The sequence below is a fragment of the Rhinatrema bivittatum genome, chromosome 2, assembly GCF_901001135.1.
Source record: "Rhinatrema bivittatum chromosome 2, aRhiBiv1.1, whole genome shotgun sequence".
NCBI lineage: Eukaryota > Metazoa > Chordata > Amphibia > Gymnophiona > Rhinatrematidae > Rhinatrema > Rhinatrema bivittatum.
The window spans coordinates 466,050,327-466,068,640 of NC_042616.1; the positions used below are offsets into that span (position 1 = coordinate 466,050,327).

At 44.5% G+C, this 18,314-nt stretch overlaps 1 protein-coding gene across 1 annotated transcript in view; it reads right to left on the reverse strand.

Annotated features, from left to right (window-relative positions):
• The window catches only part of LOC115084996 (cadherin-6-like), a 233,274-nt gene extending 223,031 nt beyond the window's left edge, over positions 1 to 10,243 (reverse strand). The window contains exon 1 of the mRNA XM_029590503.1: positions 10,022 to 10,243. The gene's annotated coding sequence lies outside the window, so the exon portion shown is untranslated. The remainder of the gene's footprint in view (positions 1 to 10,021) is intronic.
• Positions 10,244 to 18,314: the final 8,071 nt, after the last annotated feature.

Consider the following 18,314-nt stretch of genomic DNA (forward strand, 5'->3'; position numbering starts at 1 on the left):
CTATGGAAAAATGCTTAGTATAACTGGCCTTAAATAATCCTTTCTTTTTTCCCCTGACTTCCTAGGCTCTTTTGTTTTCTCTCACTATGACCAAATTCTTCATATTTTAACACTTTTTCTATTTTGTGCAAACAGTGGCCAAGCTAACAGGGTCGTTCTTTATTCTGCGATGGGCCGCTACCGCGTGCGTTAGGGGAAATAACACCACCTTTTCCCGTGGCGCTTTGGGGGCGATAGTGTGCGGCGCGACTGCCCCACGGCTGGCGATACCGCACCGCCGCGACGCGACCGGCTGCCCATGATCGCCTCCCCCTCCGCTTTTTTTTTCGCGACTCGTCATTCTGCTATAAATATATATAAATATAGCAGAATGATGAATCTAGGGGTAAGTCCATAAAGATGAATTTTAAAAGCCTGGCGTGTGCCAAAAGCGGGAGATTCACAAATATGTTAGGCCAGCGCGTGCCGAGCAGGTTTTAAAAAGCCGCCCGTGTACGTGCGTATCTCCCGCTCGCACACAAATGAAAAGTTGCAAAAAAGGGGCGGAGCATGGGCGTTCTTGGATTTCAACTTCGAATTTCTGCGCAAATACTTACGCATAGAGGCACATGCTGGGGGTCCCCTGCCACATACCTTTACTTCTACCGTGGAGGACATGTAGGTAATAACATAAATATAAATAGGTCGGATGGGTTTCAAGAGTCAGGGCTAGCAGAGGAAAAGGGAAGCTATAAACTAGGTGGTTTGGAAGTCCTATTCCTTACCTGGACGAACTGGTAATGAACTGGGAAAACTGCCAATGGTGTCTGTGCGCATCTATTAAAATCCCCTCACCTGTTATATAATGGCCGCATCCCTGGGTGCGGGCCGATGAATGCACACTCACATGTGCGCCTGCCCACCTGTTCAGAAGTTACCATCCCTGTGTACACAGGGTAATAACTTTTACTGGCATCCTAACTTGCTTATAGATGCCTAAAAACATTAATTCCCCTTTAGTGAATAGTCACCCATATTCAACTGGGAAAGCTGGGAGAGGCTAAGGAGAGCATTATGCTCCTATAAATGTTGTGATGGAATGAAACAGTAAAGGGAGAAAGAATGAATTTAAACATTCAGAGTGCCCAGAAGTTGAACCTATAATTTTGACTTGGAAAAGGAGCTGAAAAGCGGGACACAATCATGAACAGAATTGTTTCGGTCTTATTCCAATGTTTGATTGTAAACCGTTACGATGGTCCTACCGAATGATGGTATATAAAAACCAATAAAATAAATAAATAAAATATAAAGCAGACTGATAAGTGTTAATCCTGCTTGTTATCAGTGTGGCATTATACAGTGGTCCTAAGAGTATCTTGCATGAAACACCAGCCATACTGTATATGTGGTGTCATTTTGTGTGGTTTTCAAATTTTAAAAAAAATTGCATTTTGTGTTTTTTGGTTTTAGCTCACACCAAATGCATTTAGTGTATTTAAAAACCATTCAGTGCACATTTATTGGTTTAAATGTACACTAAATGGTTGTAGTGTAGTTAAAAATACCGCCACAAAACAAATTAAAAAAAAACAAAGAAACAAAATACAAAACTATTTTTTCCTCGCATATACCTGCTTGCCCATCCCCCACCCTGTTTTCTTGTTCTTTTAGCTTGACTGTGTCCTCCTGCTGTTTTGAGCTTCCCGTACAATTGAAACTGGCTGATACTGAAGTATGGCACCACGAGGCTTCATTTATAACTAGCTGGGGTTCATTCCAATTTTATAATAACTCTTCCTACTTTCTTCAAACTCAGTCCCTGCAGAGGCAGACTGTGGCCACCCAAGCTGAGATCACACCACCTTTCCTAACCTGGGACGTGTGCACCCTGACTCTGGCCACTGGGGGCCTGATACACTGCGTCCTTTCTCCTATCCTGTGTCGATGGCAAGGGCGCTCGGGGAATTTCTGGTGGCTGAGAGCCTCCGCAGTCTCAGCAGTCTTGGAAAGCCTTGCTGCTTTCTGGAGTAGCTACTGAGTAGAATCTGAGACAGGAGTTAGAAAATTCTGCGGCACAGTTTAAAAGATTCTGCTGCTAAAGCTAGACAATCAGCTCAATTTTAAAAAATTCATAAGCACAACCACCAAAGACTGTTTTTATAAGTTACAAGTCTTAAAAAAATTGAAGCCTCTTCTTTATTTCAACGATTTTCGGATGGTCCTACAAGCCATTATTCTATCAAAAGTCGACTATTGCAATTCGCTTCTCTTTGGTCTTCCATATTCATCCATCAAACCCCTCCAAATGCTACAGAACTCTGCAGCCAGAATCCTTACCAATACGAATAAAAGAGATCACATCACCCCCATTCTCAAGCTCCTCCACTGGCTGCCTATAAAGCAAAGGATCCTATATAAAGTACTCACCGTAATTCATAAATCCATTCACAATATCTCTCCTCTTCAATTATGTAACCAACTACGCCCTCACTCCTCCTCTAGACCCATCAGAGGAGCATATAAAGGCACACTCTATGTACCTTCAACAAAATCCTCGCATCATAAACGTGCCATATCTACAGCAGGCCCCATTCAATGGAAAGCGCTCCCACCAGACATTCGGCTTGAGTTCTGCCACTCTTCATTCAAAAAAAAACTTAAAACCTGGCTCTTTAGCCAAGCTTTTCCAGGACCATGATCATCATTTTTTCCCCTCCAACCAGCAAGAACATATCTTCTTCACAAACCCCCATTTTCCATACCACTACCTACTTCGGTATCTAATCTCTTGCTGCAGGACACTTGAGACTTTCTCACTTATACGTTATAATTTTTATGCTCAATAAGACCTGTCAACTTAATTGTTTGTCTTTTTTTTTTTTTTTTTTTTTTCTCCTTTATCTTTTGGTCATCAATGTTACAACGTTATTGTTAAATTTTGAACTTATGTACACTGTTCCAAGTTTCATAACCTTGTTCTATGTAATGCCTTTTGGCAATTTTCATGTTCTGTTTCAATGTAAACCGATGTGATCTTTATTTCATATAGGAACACCGGTATATAAAAATCTAAAAATAAATAAAATAAATAAAGCAAAAATGTGTATACAATTTTATATAGCTGAAAATCTTTTCCCAAACTTGTATGCCTCCTTTTCGTTTCAGATCTTTCTCCGCTTTCTTGCTCCCACCTGCTCTCCCTCCATCCTTTTCTTCCATCTGCTCCATCCCCTCTTCTTTTCCACCCACTGCCTTGCCCTCTCATCCATGTCCTCCCCGGCCCTCCATCCTTGCCATCTATTCGCTCTCCCCTCTCCAAGCTACCTCTCTTCCCCTGCCATCCATGAATGCTCCTCCTTCTAGCACCCTGCATCTGAGCTGCTGATCATTGTGCCGGCGCTGAGTGTCTCTGCATCAGCCCGCTGGCCATCCTCAGCCTCCTCCTTCTGACATCAAACCTTACCTGCTGCCCACTGCTGATATCACCAGTGCCCTGGAGCGGACTGTGTTGGAGCAGCACAGCTCTGCATTTATGAGCAGTACAGTGCCAGTTGTAATTTTTTTCTCACGGTGAACCGAGAGAACACAAAGCTACAGCAGGTGCTGTGCTGTTCCCTTTTTTTTTTTTTTTTTTAAATCTCTTGTGGAGTTTGAAAGGTTGTGGCTTTATGGGATGGTGACAGGGAGGGGATATTTTTTCTCTGCAGGATGCATCTTCAAGGAAACCCCCCCCCCCCCAAACAAACCTCCATTTGTACATCTGGCGATAGTTCTCTCTGTAGGGTGTGGGACAAAGTTGTTTTGGAAGGTGGAGAACAAAAATAGGTTTGTGGATGTATTGCTCTCATTTTGTATTTATTTGAAGATATTAGATCTGCTAAGCTTATTTGGCATATCGATCTGGGGGGGAGAGGTGGATGGAAGTGTAGGGGGGTTTCATCTTTCACTCTTCTGGGTCCCTGTGGGTAGACAGTGAAGGCCATTTAATGGAAGCGACCTTGGTGCTGAGGGACGGAAGATCAAGAATATTCCTATGAAGAGCTGAGGGTCTGCCTGGCCCAGTATTTAATTATGTTGCAAATTGCCCTGAGTCCATTTTTTTTTTTTTTTGGAGGAAGGCGGTACCAAAATGTGAAAATGCAAATGAAGGTAGCAAATGCACAGCTGCACTGCACCGACACAGTCAGGCCCGGAAGTTTAACGTCAGAAGGAGGAGGCTGGCCTATGGGCCGCTGCTGGGGGTGGCATCCGAAGAAGCAGGAGGAGGCAGCGGCAGGCCTGCTGGTCGGGAGCGCTCTGTTAGCCATGATTCTGTGGCATTCTTCATGAGTTACCAGTCATAAAATGATGGGGCAAAAACACAGAGGGGGTGAGGGGGGGGGGGGGGCCCTAAGAATGCTTGTACAGATGAGAGAATGCATAGGAAACTATAGAGAGAGTTAGTGCAATTTTCAATAAATTGTATAACTCTACCACAATAGCAAGACGAGTCCATGAGTGCGGAATATCTGTTTGCTAGATCTTCTGAGAGGGAAACTTTTTTTTTAGCTTTTGTACCTATGGTGATATCACCTTATTAATGGAGAGGTCTACTTCCGGTGTTAGGCTATTGTGTCCAATTTCCCAACTGCAGTATTTCTTTCAGTATTGCTGCTATTTCTAAGATCAAGTTGACCTGAACTTTTCTTCTTGCCATGAACAAAATCAAAAGGAGAAGGCTACTATTCTTCACAAAGCTGGTATTTTTGGGAAATGACGATTTGTTATCTCCAAGAAGAAAATGTAAATCATGAACAGATCCTATGGATGATGCCCAGGTTTCATTTTAGAATAGAGTTGCAAGCTCTTGGCCATGTTTGCTCTAGACAAATACTGGGGTTTATTCATTTATTTCAAATGCAAAATCATGGTTTCAAGATGGACACAAGTGTTCTGCATGAACAGCAGTGTTCAGTCACCCTTCAGAGGCATGTCAGTAAGGTCCAGATTCAAGGTACAGGGTCTGCCCTTCAGCTTGGTGTTTGTAAGATTATGCACAGTTGTTTCTGGATAAAGACTACAGCACCTCCAGCTCTCATTTTCCTAAGGTAGTGGATGGAGTAAAATTTCCAAGTCGCAGAAATCCGCAAACAAAGCTATGTTTTCAGCGATAAAATCTTTGCAGATGGGTTCATCTTGGATGCAGAGGCCTCATCTTGGCTTGTACAACTTCATGTTGGTTTGGATTTTAATTGATCTCTCGTAGAAAATAAAAGGCTCTCATTAATCAAATGTGCACTGGTACCATAATAAACAAGGCCAGCATTTGTCTGTATTTTGCACGGCATTGCATGCTCTTTCAATATTATATAAAACTAACGTAAGGATTACAAAAATTATATGACGACAAGTACTGTCCAATTACCATAACAATGAGTGATTGATTACCTAAGAAAGGCCTGTAACGCCCCTCATTGTGAAGGCAAAGGCACTGTTTCAGCAGCAGTACTATGAAAATCAATTTTAGGTCATTTCCTTGGCACTTTGACTCAACAAGATTGCTATTATTCCCTTTTTATTTTGGTTTTCTATTTCACTGTTTGAGGAAAATTCCATATTTAACACTTCTGGAAACCCTCCCTGGGTCCTTAGCTGCCTTACAGTCCTATATCATCTCAGTACACCAGGAGGCTCTTGTGCCAGCTATCATCCTAAGCCTGTGCCACTGTCACTCTGTTTATATTCACACAATGTCTATAATGTAATTAGCAGAGGAGCAACCTCAGGAAAAGATTTAAAAAAACAAACAAACCACAAAGGTCCCTGCCATTCTGAAAGTCTACAAATGTCAAAACAGCTGCATAAGAGAGAAAACATCTTTGGAGAATACAGAAAGCAGTTATAGTAATAGGGACAATGGAGGGAGAACTAGAGTTAAGAAATAGGCAAGTTCATAGCTGAATAGTTGCTTGAATGTGCCAACACTATACAAAGTTCTTGAAAGTAGGTGGATCAAACCCCCCCCCCCACACACACACTTCTCAACTCTGGAGAGGAGGCACTGAGCCAAGAGAAAGGGTTAGGTCCTTCAGGAGTGCCTTGGCAGCAGTCTAATATGCAGTCATCCCCCAGTTAATACATAGACGGCACAAGCACTAGCAAGTAAAATATGGCCCACATACCCTTTGACTGAGCCTCACCCACCTCGTTCTCTTCCTAAGGGAGTAAAGCCAAGAACTGGCTGAGCTGTGTCATGTGTCCAGAAACAAGCCAGACGGTGAGTAATTTCTCTTCAAGCCTATCTATATCTATATCTATCTATCTGTCTATACACACACACCACACGCACAGCACTTACCTCGTCAATAATTATCTCAATCCTTTACATTGAATCTTTACTTTGTAAATGGGATATAGGAATAATGGTTTAGGTGTTTTGATCTGAATCTTTTTTGAGACACAAGACTGTCCAGATAAACTGCAAAAACGGAACCAAGACACTCGCTGCCTGTGTTGTTGCCTCTCCCTTCCATTCTTAAATGCCAGAGCATTTCCTGCAGATAGCAACACTCACCCCCCCCCTGCCTTCCCCAACCCCGCCTCCCCCACCCAGCCCAGGGCAAAGCAGGTAAGAAATCAAGCAGCATTTTGAGGACATTCCTCTTTCTATTACACCTCGGCTGAAACACATTTCAAACTTTGCAGTTACTGCTCAGGAGCAGGGGAAACTCTTGATGTGCAGCATTTGATTTCAGTTCACAGGACGGAAGTTCCTTCTCATCGTAATTCTAGGATATGTTTTTCAGAAGGAATTGTAAGCTTTGCAGGGAGTAACCTCGGGTCAGCACTGTACAGAACCTTATCACTCCGTGTCTGAGAGTCATTTTACCAGGCAACATCTACTCTGCTGAAACGTGTAGTCAACAGCAACAAGCTTCAGTCCTAGATCAAACCAATCTTTGAGGGGTTAACTAAGAAATCCATCCTCCTTCATTTCTGTCAGCTACTGCTTTTTTTTGTGTGACAACATGTAAAGGTTTCAGGGCCCTCGCTAACTACTTTTGCAATTTTATTGTTTTAGAATTGCTTGGAAGATGCTACACATAATAAATAAGAGACACTAACAAAATGATCTTCCTAAGTTAATGAAAGATTAGCATTTAATAGCATAGCTAAATGAAATCTGTCTAAGGACAGAGACCTTCCAAGTCCTGCTTGTTTTAATGTTCCCCTCTGGATTTTATTCAGCTTCATCATTAAACCTTATCTGTTAGTTACATTGATATGCAAGTTTATGGATGTGCTGAGATATTGGAAAAGGACCTAAGTGATTGTGGTAGGAAGGTTCCTTTTGTACACAGCATTCTGTGGTGCAACTTCTTGCACGGTGGGACAGGTGTGGTACTCCCATATCATTGCCTATTTAAAAAAAAAAACAATGGACATCTAAGCCTACTAAGAAAACTGGAGGGGTAGAATGGAGAAAGAAAGTGAAGGATTTCCTTTGATTGTGGGCACTGGAAGGAGAGCATATAGAATCACATTTGCTTTCTGGTTCAAAAAAGGCATTTTCTTCCAAGGGAAGTCAGACTGGAACATTAACTCAACTCCCTTAGGGGCGATGTGGAAGGAAACTACACAGTCAGTTGAGTAGAAAGTGCAAAGTCAGAACTTCAGTCAGGTAGGGTAAAATAAGTTGAAATAGCAGCAGGGGAAACATTCCTTATTTTTTTAGAGGGGAGGGTGTCAGTTTTAATAAAGGTTTATTAAAGAGCAAGGTTCTGGCCTGTGAGACAAGAATGAAACAGCTCTCCACACCTACTCTTTCCGATAAAGTGCCAAAGGAGGACCCTATAAAGAGAATCCTGGGAGTGTTCAGGCTGCTCCACTCAGCAGCTCTGAAAAGGGGATGGGGAAAGCACCAAGAAGGAATAGGAAGGCCCTAGTAGTGAGTTCTCAGGCAGGCACACGTCTTGAAAGGCTGTAGAGGATAAGGTCAGGGTACAGGGCAGTATTGAATCGCAATGCTGCTATGGCTGAATTTGCCACTTAGAGGGCATCATTTGTATATTTTCACAGCACAGTATGTGTATGCATGTGTCTATATATATATATATATATATATATATGTGTATATATATATATACACACACACACACACAGCATAAGCAAAAGGTGTTCTCAGAACACTATCTTGATTTCCTGGCTGGCCTATTTGAATATTTGAAGGAACTGGCTGGATGGATTAAGGAGAGAAGGGGGAGCTGTTCCAGTAGGTCACAGTATAGGCTCTGAGCAGATCCCGTCTGGCAAACATTCGCTTTGATCCACCAGGAAACTTGTTTTCCCTCCTTAGACCACTAAGTTGTCCCAGTCTCTAAATTTAAAAAACCACCAGCAACAACAACACAAAACCAAAGAGCATCCAATTTCCAGCTGGATTTGTCCTGCTTTCCATATAGCATAGCACTGTGTGGAAGGAGGCTCCCTCCTGCTAATAGAATTGTTTCAGTATCGACACGGGGTCTGCAAATAGCAAGGATTTTGCAAGAAAAACGGCCCTTCTGCTCATGACACTGGCGGCAAACGCTTTGCAGGACCGGACTGGCACTGCTTATTCTGATTAGTGCTGGGAGGAGAGAATCTCCTGCGACCAAGTTTCACTCTTTTGCGTGCCTCCTGTGCTTGAGTGATTCCTAATGCCCGTCTACACAGTAAATATAAATATATATATATATATATATAATATTGGATGATGAGAATGGCTTGCCATGCAAATCTATGCGCATGCATATTCATATATAGACATTCACTCAGCTTCTACCAACTTACATTATTTCTGTGTTATTGATTTCCATTTTTGCATCAACCTATTCCTGATAGAAGCAGATTGCATGATGATATCACGGTAGTCAGGTGCTGCTTTCAGAGTAAATTTTAGATTCAGAATGTCAAACTAAAGCAGCACTGGCTGCACTTGCCCGGAAAAACAGAACCAAAGAAAGCAAACAAGACAAACCTTCTCCCCCGCCCCCCCGACCCCACTATGCTGCTGGGGCAGAATTTAGAAGATTCAACTTCTCGGTCCTTGAACGCCCGCAGAAGTTTCTTAGCTGACCCGCCGCTTGCACTTCCAAAGCCCCGCGTTCCGCTCCCTATAAAATATGGATTTTATTGCAGCAGGGACGAGCGCCCATCTCCATCGCCAGCTTCTCATCTCCTGACTCCGATCTTTGGAGAAGGCTTCAAAGTAAAGGCGGGGGGGGGGGGGGGGGGCGAGTGCACTAAGAAGATCAGTGGCGTCGCGACCCTGGAGAAGAGCCGAAGCCCGCCATCAGCCCTGGACCGTCCCCGCCTGACACACACACACACTCACTCACACACACACACTCACTCACACACACACACTCACTCACTCACACACACACACCCACACACTCACTCACACACACACACACACCCACACACTCACACACACACACTCACACACTCACACCACACACACACACTCACTCACTCACTCACACACACACGCACCCAATGCCCAGGCACCCCCCCACGTGTCCTTGGGCGCCACGGAGCAGACTGCACGGCCGACGATTTTCGGAAACATCCCAGCGGATCCCCCCACCCCTCCCCCTCTCCGGAGCCCACGCTGCTGCCATCCTGCGCGAAGTGTAAAAAGTGTTACCGCAGCTCGAGCCGGGGACGCAACCCGGACGCCTCTTTTCCTCAAACCGCGATCGGCTGCGGGCACCTTACGGGCAGGTCACGGCCGTGGACTTGCCAGCCCTCTCTGAGCTCATCGCCAAAAGCGCTGCCCCCCCCCCCCACCCCCCGGGCGACCTCAGCGCAGCTCCTTAGCGCGTGCCCCCCCCCCCTCCCCGGCCGAGAGGCGGGCGAAGCCGCTCCGGGCAGGGCGGGGGTGACCTTCAGCCGAGCCAACTTTGGAATCCGGAGACAGCAGCTGGCCGGGCGCATCGGGTCAGCCCGCCCCGCACCATTTGTAATTAGTATTATTAGTAGTATTATTAGTATTTGAATAGCTCCATCTCCTTACCCGGCAGTAACGCGAGGACGAGAGCCGCCAGTCCCGTCCGGTGGCACCGTGCGCCGCTCCCCGCCGCTGCTGCCGCCGCCACTGCTGACGCTGCTCGCCTCTTAACTGGGGGCTCCCTCGCCCAGCATCAGTTTGTTGGCTTGTTTGTTTGTTTGTTTAACTCTGCCAAGGCAGGGAGCTGAAAACGAAGAGGTGGGGGAACTCAGCTTCACTCTAACTGGTCTCCATCCAATGACTGAATAAAAAAAAAAAAAAAAGAAAGGAAGAAGGGAAAAAGACCAACAACCTCCCCCCCACCCTTCCAAAAAAAAAGAAAAAAAGCCGGACTCCCTTCCCTGGTGCCTGACCCGCCGAGGCGCTGCTGCTGCTGCTGCTGCTGCTAGCTGGAGCCGCAGCGCTCTGGAAGGGAAGGTGAGGGGCTGGGGAATGAGCGCTCCATCCAGGCAGACAGACTCGGTGATTTGCAAGCGAATTCAGTGGGAGGGCAGAGAGGGAGAAAGAGGAAGTCTTTTGTTGGAAAGCCCCCCCGGTGGATGCAATGACTCTCTGTTTGAAGTCTGGAGCAATCACTCCAATGTGGTCTACTCTCAAAGACAGTTTGGGGGAAAAAAAACAACCCCAACCCAACAAAAAAAAAAAACAAAAAACAACAAGGTGAGGATGCGGTGCATTACCCATCGCCTTGAAATTGTTGTATGGCTGTGTTTGCGTTCTTGTTTTCTTTATAAGTACTTCCATGTCTACCTATTTATGGCAGTTAGAAATAACTGATCAGTAAATCTCTACTTATCATTTACTACACCTCTAGAGTTCCAGTGAAATATTAAGAATTGTCTGTCATAACTATTTTAGTGAAGTTTTAATTAATTTCTTTTACATGAAGTAGAGAGGCTCCATATTAGTCCTATAAAAAAAAAAAGAAAGAAAAACAACAACATGTAATTCATTAAGTCTGATTACTTTGGATTAAATATAGCACTGTAACTCAGCCAACAAGATGGGCCTTAGGATCTTTATTTGCCCTGAATCCTGAAACCCTGAAGTTAAAAAAATATGTACCCTAGCAGAGAGAGAATGCTTAATACATTTTTAAAGATCTACAAGTCCATGTGCGACAGAAGACCAGAGTTTCTACATCTCCCTGTGCGGAAGAGTGCTCTGTCTTGTTTTAAAATGTACCTTTTGACACTCCTATTACTATTAAGCATCTGTATAGCACTACAGGGTGCACAGAACACCTCCTAAAGGTACTGGGGGTGGGCTGGAAGCAGCTTCCAGATGTTCCTGGATGTTGTGATGGACAGGCATTCTGAGGATGCAACTTAATTTAGTCAGGGGCATCACTAGGTAGGTACAGGTACAAGAGACCCTGCTTCTATTTCACAATGCCCTAAATCCAAGGGTACCCCTAAGGTAGTAGGGAGAATTGGAGGGACTGCCCTGGGACCCAGGCCCCATTCAACAACACATAGACAAGCGCTGTCTGCCCATCCACTGCATCCACTACCGAGCTTTTCTGGAGTCATCCTCCCCTTAAGTCACTTTCCTTCCCAGTGCAACCCTCTCCTCTCTCTTATCAGCAAGAGGAGAGCAGGACTGGAGCCCTTACCTGTATCTGCCTCTGCCTCCTCCAATGTGATGTCTGAACAGCACAGGGCCCCGTAGTCTCTGAATGAGCACTGGCAGTGCTCATTCAGACTTCAGATTGAAGCCGTGAAAAGAGGAGGCAGATACAGGTAGGAAATGCTGCCCTCCACCTGCTGTTGGGACGAAGGAGAAGAAAATCATGTTTTATTTTTTTGGGGGGTGGGGGGGGGGGGGCAGGTGAGGGTAGGAGTGTGTTGAAAGAAGATGGGAGATTGTCAGGGGAGGATCATGGCCAGGTGGGGGGGAGTGATGGGGAGAAAGAGGAGAAGAGCCTGAATCTTTTAAGTCGGTGGGGCAGATTTTATAAATCTGCGCACACGCGTACTTTTGTTCACGCACCAGGCGCGAACAAGAGTACACGGGATTTCAATAGATACGCGCGTAGCCGCGCAGCCTGCCTCCGTTCCCTCCCCCCCCCCCCCCCCCGCACCTTCCCTTCCCCTACCTAACCCACCCCCCTGGCCCTATCTAACCCCCCCCCCCACCTTTGTCGGCAAAGTTACGCCTGCTGGAAGCAGGCATAATTTTGCGTGCGCCGGGCCGGCTGCCGCACTCCATGTTCTGGTCCGGAGGCCGCAGCCACGCCCCCGGAACGCCCCCGGGCCGAAACCACACCCCACGGCGCCACCCCTGAAACGCCGCGTCACTCGCGACACGCCCCCGAAACAGCGCGTCACTCCCAGCACGCCCCCGACACACACCCCCAACACGCCCCTCCATGCAAGCCCCGGGACTTAACGCGCGTCCCGGGGCTTGCGCGCGCCGCCGAGTCTATGCAAAATAGGCTCAGTGCGCGCAGGGGGGGTTTGGGGTAGGTTTTCGGGGGGTACGCGCGTATCTTATGCGCGTACCCCTTTGAAAATCTACCCCAGTGATTTCCAGCCTTTTCAAACCCAAGGCACAAGTACATTAACAAAAATGTTGTGTGGCATACCATTAGAACAAAAGAAGTGCCATTGAGCCCAGCATCCTGTCTCCAATAGTACCCAGACTGGATCATAAATACCCATCAGCTCACCAATAATTAATGGATCTATTTCTTGCATCTCACTCCCAGGGATAAGCGTTGGCTTTCCCAAGATTACCTGGCTAATAATTGTTTATGGATTTTTATTTCAGGAACTTGTGCAACACTCTTCTGATCCCCACTATGTTTAATTGCCTTGACCACGTCCTCCAGCAACAGATTCCATGGCTTGATTGGGTGCTGAGTGAATAAATACTTCTGACAATTTGTTTTAAATCTGCCAATTGCTAGTATTTTGGAGTGTCCCCTAGTCCTACTCATTTGAAATGTTAAATAACCATTCCATATTTATCCATGCCACCTCAGTCATGATTTTATAGATCTCATTCATATCTCCTCTCTGTTTTCTGGTCTCCAAGCTAAAGAACCCTAATCTGTTTAATCTTTCTCTATAAGGGAGTTTTTCCATCTTCTTTATCATTTTTATCACACTCTCTGTACCTTTTCTATGTCTGCTGCATCTTTTTTGAGATGGGGAGACCAAAACTGCATTGCATTTGCTATTGCATTTTGCTATTCTTAGTTTTGTTCTCTATTTCTTTCTATATAATTCCTAACATTCTGTTTGCTTTTTTGACTGCTGCCACAAACTGATGTGAAGATTTCAAGGTATTATCCACAAGGACTCCGAGGTTCTATTCCTGGGTGGCGATTCCCAACCAGGAACCCAGCATTGGGTACCTGTAGTTGGGATTATTTTTCCCTATGTGCATTACTTTGCACTTGTCCACATTAAATTGCGTCTGCCATTTAGATGCTCAGTCTTCTAGTCTCACAAGGTCCTTCTGCAATTCTCACAATCCAGTGCTGTTTGAACAACTCAAAATAATGTGTCATCTGCAAATCTGGTCAATTCACTTGTTGTTCCTTGCTCCAGATCATTTATGAAGATGTTAAATAGCACAGTTCCTAATACAGACCCCTGGGACAACTGACCATTTAGTCCTACCCTTTGTTTCCCCTTCTTTTATCCAGTTAACAATCCACAATAGGACACTGCCTCCTATCCCATGATCTCCCAATTTCCTGAGGAGTCTTTCATGAGGGACTTTGTCAAACACCTTCTGAAAATCCAAATGCACTTTATCAATCAACTCACCTTTTTCCACAAGTTTATTTATACTTTCAAAAATATCTCATAAATTGGCAAGGCTAAAATCATGTTGCTTCTCCCTCATTAAACCATGGGTCAGTAATTTTATTTTTAAGAATAACTTCTACAATTTTGCCCAACCCTGATATCTGGCTCACCCGTCTAAAATTTCCTGGATCACCTCTGGAGCCTTTTTAAAAAATCGGTGTCATATTGGCCACCCCTCAGTCTTTAGGTACCTTGACTGTCTTAAATGACAGGTTGCAACTGACCAGCAATTTCATGTTCGAGTTCCTTCAGAATTTGGCATGAACACCGTCTGGTCCAAGTGATTTGTTATTCTTTGGTCTGCCAATTTGATTTATTACATCCTTCAATTTCACTGTGATTTTGTTTATTCACCCAGAGTCATCACTATCAAAAAATGTTTCCTATGTGAGTACGATCCCAACAAACTTCTCAGTAAAGATAGAGGCAAAAAATTAATTTAGTTTTTCTAAAAAAAAACATCATTTTTTTCCCTGCTATTTCCTTGTTCTCCTTGACCACCCCTTTTACCCCTCGGTCATCTAGCAGCCCAAATGACTCTCTCACAGGCTTTTTGCTTTGAATGTACTTGAAAAAGATTGTATTACTTGTTTTTACTCCTATAGCAAGCTTATTTTCAAATTGTCTCATAGCATGTTTAATGACTTTCTTACATCTAACGTGCCAGTGTTAATGCTTAACATGGAAACATAGAAATTGATGTCAGAAAAGGATGAAAATGATTCACCCAGTCTGCCCAGCAAGTTTATGCCAGTAACTGCTGCACTGTGCAGGTTACCCCCATGGTTATCAGTTTACCAGACCGCAAAAGTCAGGGCCCTCGGATGCTGTTTGAATACAATTTCCCTTAACCGTTGCCGTGAAAACAGAGAGCATTATTGGCGATGTATCAAAGTATCAGGCTTAGTGATTAGGAGTAGTTAAGCACCGCATCAGCTAATTACTCCCATGTTTATTTGTTCCCCAAGCTGTAAAAGTCAGGGCTCTCGTTGGTTGCTGTCTGAATCCAATTCCCCATTTCTCACTGCCTTTGAAGCAGAGAGTACGGGAGTTAGTGCTCACTAATAGGAAATATGAATTTTTCCAAAATTTAAGAAACATTTCTTTCGTTTCGGAGCGCTTCCGAACCATGACGAATTAGACAATTTCATTGAAATTGTCTAATTTGTTTAAAACGAATGCACATCTCTACTATCAAGGCTTATTTGTTAAGGGTAGCAACTGCCACACCAGCAAATTACCCCAGTTACCCCCGTACACTCTTTATTTCCATCCTCTAGCCTTTAGGGATCCACAGTGTTTATGCTATGCCCCTTTGACTCCTTGACTGTTTTTGTCTTCTGGAAGGGCATTCCAGGCATTCACCACCCTCTCTGTGAAGAAATATTTCCTGACATTGGTTCTGAGTCGTCCTCTCTGGAGTTTCATTTCATGACCCCTAGTTCTATTGATTTTTTTCCAATGAAAAAGGTTTGAGGATTGTGCACAGGGGAGGATTGCCCTACTGGGGAATCGGGCTTCCCCTGGTGGGCTGGTCACTCCAATCACATGACTTTTTTTTTTTTTTTTTATAAACTTCCTGGCCAAATTGAAGAAGAGGGGCTGCTGCAGCCCAAAGAGAAACTTGCGGGGCTGGGAGAGAAGCCTGCAATGCCACAGCAGAACCCATCCTGTTGTGGCTGAGAGACAGGTGTTCTAGGGCTGGGAGAGAGGCCTGGAAGGCCGCGACAGAGCCCATGCTGCCACGGCTGGGAGACAGCCGTTCCAGGGCCAGGAGAGAGGCCTGCAAGGCCGCGTGACCCTCCCCCTCCCTCTTCCTCCAACTTTGCAGGAGCTGGGCATCAGATACACCATGGGTCAGTTTTGAAAAAATCCCCCAGGCCGATATTTTCCTGCAATCCACCCCTGATTGTGCATCATTAAAACCTTTCAGATATCTGAAGGTTTGTATCGTATCTCCCCTGAACCTCATTTCTTCCAGGGTGTACATATTCAGATCCTTCAGCCTCTTCTCATAAGTTTTCCAATGCTGACCCCTCACCATTTTGGTTGCTGTTCTTTGGACTGCCTCTATCCTGACTTTATCCTTTTTGAGATACGGGCACCAGTATTGAACGCAGTACTCCAGGTGAGGTCTCACCAAGGACCTGTACAAGGGCATTATCACCTCTTTTTTCATACTGGTTATTCCTCTCTCTATGCAGCCCAGCATTATTCTGGTTTTAGCTATCACTTTGCCACATTGCTTCGTCATCTTCAGATCATCAGATACTATCACTCCAAGGTCCCTCTTTTAGTCTTTTACCGCCCATCACATAAAGATCTTTTGGATTACTGCACCCCAGATGCATGATTCTGCATTTCTTGGCATTGAAAGCAGCTGCCAAATCTTTGACCGCTCTTCAAGTTTTCTTAAATCACTTTTCATTCTTTCTACTCCTTCAGGCATGTCCACTCTGTTGCAGATCTTAGTATCATCCACAAATAGCAAACTTTACTTTCTATCTTTCCGCCAGGTCACTCACAAAAATATTGAACAGAATCGGTCCCAAAACCGATCCCTGTGGCACTCCACTTAACACCATTCTTTCTTCAGAGTAGGTTCCATTTACCATTACACGCTGTCTCCTGTCAGTCAACCAGTTTGTAATCCACGCTACTACCCTGGCACCCACTCCCAATCTTCTCATTTTGTTCATGAGTCTTCTATGTGGGACCGTATCAAAAGCTTTACTAAAATCCAAGTAAGTCACATCGAGCACTTGTCCTTGATCCAATTCTCTAATCACCCAATCAAAAATATCAATCAGATTTGTCTGACAGGACCTTCCTTTGGTGAATCCATGCTGCCTGGGTTGAGCAACCCATCAGATTGTAGATAGTTCACTATGCTTTCCTTCAGCAGAGTCTCCATTAATTTTCCCACCACTAAGGTGAGGGTAACCGGCTCGTAGATTACAGCCTGCTCTCTGCTCCCACTCTTGTGAAGCGGGACCTCCACTGCTCTTCTCTAATCTTGCGGCATCACTCCCGTTTCTAAGGATCTATTGAACAGGTCCTTCAGTGGACCTGCCAGCACATCTCTGAGCTCCCTCAGTATCCTGGGATGAACCTGATCTGAGCCGATGGCCTTGTCCACTTTCAGTTTTCCTAGCTCTTCCCATATATTCTCTTCTATAAACAGAGTTTTGTCTACTCTACCCTCATCCACAGTTTTGTTAATTAGCGATGGTCCTTCTCCAGGGTCTTCTTTAGTGAACACCGAACTGAAGTGTTTGTTTAATAATTTGGCCATTTCTTCTTCTATCTCCACACATTGATCTTTATCACCTTTCAATTTAACTATACCATTTTGGACTTTTCTCCTTTCTCTGACATATCTGAAAAATGTTTTGTCACCTCTCTTTACCTCTTTGGCAATCCTTTCTGCCCCCTGAATTTTTGCTGTCTTGATTTCTTTCTTCATTTCCCTCAGTTTCACTAGATATTCTTCCCTGTGTTCCTCTTTTTGGGATCATTTATATTTCTTGAATGCTGTTCTTTTTTGCCACCTCCTTTGAGAACCAGGTCAGTTTCTTATTCTCTTATTTACTTTTTTAACATATAGATTTGTTGCATTTGCAATTGCTCCTTTTAATTTGGCCCACTGTTGTTCACTCTCTCTCATTTTCTCCCAGTCTTCTAGTTCTACCACCAGGTACATCCCCATTTTGATAAAGTCTGTATTTTTGAAATTCAAAACTTGGGTCTTCATGTGACCTCTCTGTATCTGTTTGTAATATCAAACAATACCATTTGATGATCACTGGTGCTGAGGTGGGCACCCACCCGGACATTAGAGACATTATCCCTGTTAGTGAGCATTAGGTCAAGTATAACTCCCTCCTTCATGGGTTCCATTGCCATTTATTTGAACAGAGCCGCTTGTGGGGCAACCACTATCTCTCTACTTCTTGTAGATTCCACAGAAAGGATTCTCCAGTCTACATCCGGCAGATTAAAATCTTCAACAATCAACACTTCTCCCTTCTTTCCCACCTATTGGATGTTTTTCACCAGATCTCTGTCTAGTTCTTCCATGTGAGTTGGAGACCTGTAAACCACTCTAGTAAAAATGGATGCACCATCATCTTTTTTTAGGATGGCCCATAATGCTTCTTCTCTACCCCACATTCCTTGCAGTTCAGTTGCTTGGATATTGTTTTTGACATAGAGAGATACTCCTCCCCCTTTTCTGTCCTCTCTTTCCTTCCTTAACAAGTTATAGCCTGGTATGGCCAATAATGAGAATCTGTGATCCATGTCTCTGTAACAGCAACAATGTCTAAGTCTGCCTCCACCATTAGGGCCTGCAGGTCTGGGATTTTATTGCCCAAACTACGAGCATTTGTAGTCATAGCTTTCCAATTTTTCTCCCTTGATTTGTTGCACTTCCTAGATTCCTTTTCTGCTTTTTTGAGCTGATTGATTTTATTTTA